This window comes from Olea europaea, chromosome 22 (genome assembly GCF_002742605.1).
Source record: "Olea europaea var. sylvestris chromosome 22, O_europaea_v1, whole genome shotgun sequence".
In the NCBI taxonomy this organism is placed as follows: Eukaryota; Viridiplantae; Streptophyta; class Magnoliopsida; order Lamiales; family Oleaceae; genus Olea; species Olea europaea.
In genome coordinates this window covers 5,271,576-5,274,399 of record NC_036258.1, presented here as the reverse complement: position 1 = coordinate 5,274,399, position 2,824 = coordinate 5,271,576, and positions in this window count along the sequence as shown.

Below are 2,824 nucleotides of genomic sequence, written 5' to 3'. Positions count from 1 at the left end.
TTGACATAATAGTTGACATTCTCTCACAGTGTGTGGACCCCGCGTGAATAAAAAAGTTAAAAAAGAAAAAAGAAAAAAGTAGGCCCTCACTAATATGAGTGTCGATCATCCATTATATCAAAAAATTCTATCACCATATCATTGTTGCCCCAAAATTCCTTGACGAATATGCATATAGTGGGTTCAATCCCAAAATAGCAAGTGTGTTAGTTGGAAAATTCGAGAACTCGAGATCCACATTGCTTTCCTCATGTTCAAGAAACCAGCCCACCTACCACAAGAGAAAATATAATCTAATTTGTTATATGAAAACTGACCTTTTCTTTTCTAATGCTTATTTTGTTTTTGCAGGGATCATGTTTATGCTTTTTAAAATGTCTCGTATAAATAAATGTCATCGTAGGTGGATGGACTTTCTTCATAATGGCTTTCAGTGGGAATTTAGGAGATGATGTCTGCTGAGCTTTAAACATTTAACATGGGCTGACTTGAAGATTTTTATCGAGATCCTTTTTAAGAAAATAGAACAAAGAAATTAAACGAATTAAGAGAGAGAGAGAGAGAGAGAGAGAGAGAGAGAGAAGAAAAAGTAATTAAGCTACTTTACCAAATGAATTTTAACATCTTTGATAGATTTAAAGTTGGATGAAAATGATTGGATGGAAACGATAATAGTGTTTAAAATAGTCCAATGATAAACTGACACATGACATTTTGTTAACCTATCAATCAACAAAAATGACACTGTAGCATGATTGAAAAATAACTCTATGACTTCATTCCTACATTGCCAATAATATGTTTTTAGGATCATAGAGGGGTCAAATATTAATTACAATAAAATCAACAAGAGAATAAAATTTATTAACATGTATCAAAAATCTTCAACAATACCACAAAGAACCTTAACCCAATTTGTGCGTACAAACAGGGGCGAATCCAAGACTTCAATTCAACTGGGGCAGTCGTTGATCGTTGACCGTTAACTGTCAATAGTCAACGACCATATAGTGATATCGTTTATTAATATTAAATTAAATAATATTAAAAAATTCTTCAATCTATATATAAATACGCTAAAACTTAAAAATCGTATATTTATACCATATTATAGTTCAATATAATCCGAAATAATATAAATTACATTAGATTTCTCTGTGTTATCAATGCTTAACAAATAATTTACTTGACTAAAAGTAGTTGAGAGATTCAATGCACCACTACAAGCACTGGATTGGGATTCGATTGAAAAAAATCATTCCATAATCAGTATTAGAATTGAACCTTAATCAAAGATTAAATGTAATTAAAATTAATTTTAAAATATAATTAAAGTTTCAATTTCCAATTCTCAACACCAATTCATCACAAATTATAAATTCCCCAATTTCTCATTTTCATAAATCACATATTCACATTTCACAATACTAAAATTAATTTTAAATATCACAATTCACAATTGACATATTTTCAAATAACACAAATTAAAACTCAATACTCATAAGTCATATCTTATAAATTATTAACGCATAAAATATTTAAAAACAACAAAAACCAACAAAAAAATAATAATAATAATAATAGTCACTGACTCACCTAGAGTCTTAATATATTTTATTTTGTTAAACCTAGTATCAAAATTCAACAATTATCATGATGATTAAGCTTTCAATAATCATAACTAGAGGCCACAGGTTCATGAAAAAATGTTATTTGTACATTGAGATTGACATTCTGATGTACACTCTATTCACATGAGGGGGACCCCACGATACCCCCACGTCAATAAAAAAATCGTGAAGTCCCCCCATGTGAGGGGAGTGTAGTACATGTAGCAAATCTCCAGGTTTGAATCCCATCCTTATAGAATTAATTTTGGTAAATAAAGTAGAAATTAAAATGTTGCATAATGAATTGAATTGGAAGGACTCGAACCAAAGACTTTAACCAACAAAGCCACAACATGAGTATCAAAATAAAATGAATTACCAATTATATAAGCTAAAAAATTTATCTATTAAAAAAAAATAAAAAAAATTTGCTTCCAATGGATCCCGCAAGTACGACCGCAGGGGCTCGCACAAGGAATAAGGCAAAAGTTAATACTAGTTCCTAAACCTTTTGGTTCCCTATGATATTGATTTCAGTGAGAATTATTGATCGTCATGCTGTTGACGATAACTGAGAAAGTTTCCAACAACGTTCATTTTCTTCATTGAATTTTTTATTATTGTTCTTGAAAAGGTCCTTTGATGATTTTGCCTCAGGCTTCAAATTGCTAGAATCACATCCGTTTATCAGGTTTAAATTTATAGTAAAATTCCATATTGAGTGTTCTTTGTTGTATTGAATTTGAGAATCCTATTGAGACCTAAAAGTGAAATATGTTTCATTTCACTGTTGTAATAAATATCTGTGCAAATTGTTTACATATTAACATATATTGTAATTTACATAGAGATATAACAAATTCATTAGTTAAGAATAGTTGCGCTATTAGGCGAGCAAGAATATCAATTGCATACATTGGTAATGTAAATATCTTGAAGAATGAAATTAATTTGGATTAACTTTTCAAGCCTTGAGTCTTCCTAATTTGGATGGATTTTTGAAACCTTTTCTATCAGATCACTAACAAAAATCATGTCAAATTGAATGATTGCGAAATTAAAATTCCATTCATTTGCTAGTATTGATAAGACGATGAGCTATTTTATTTAGAAAAAAAATTAAATTTTCAGATTAAAACATGATTGAATTATCCATAATTAACTTTTGACGATTTGTGTACCCCATTAGTCGATGCCATATTGATGTAGGTCAC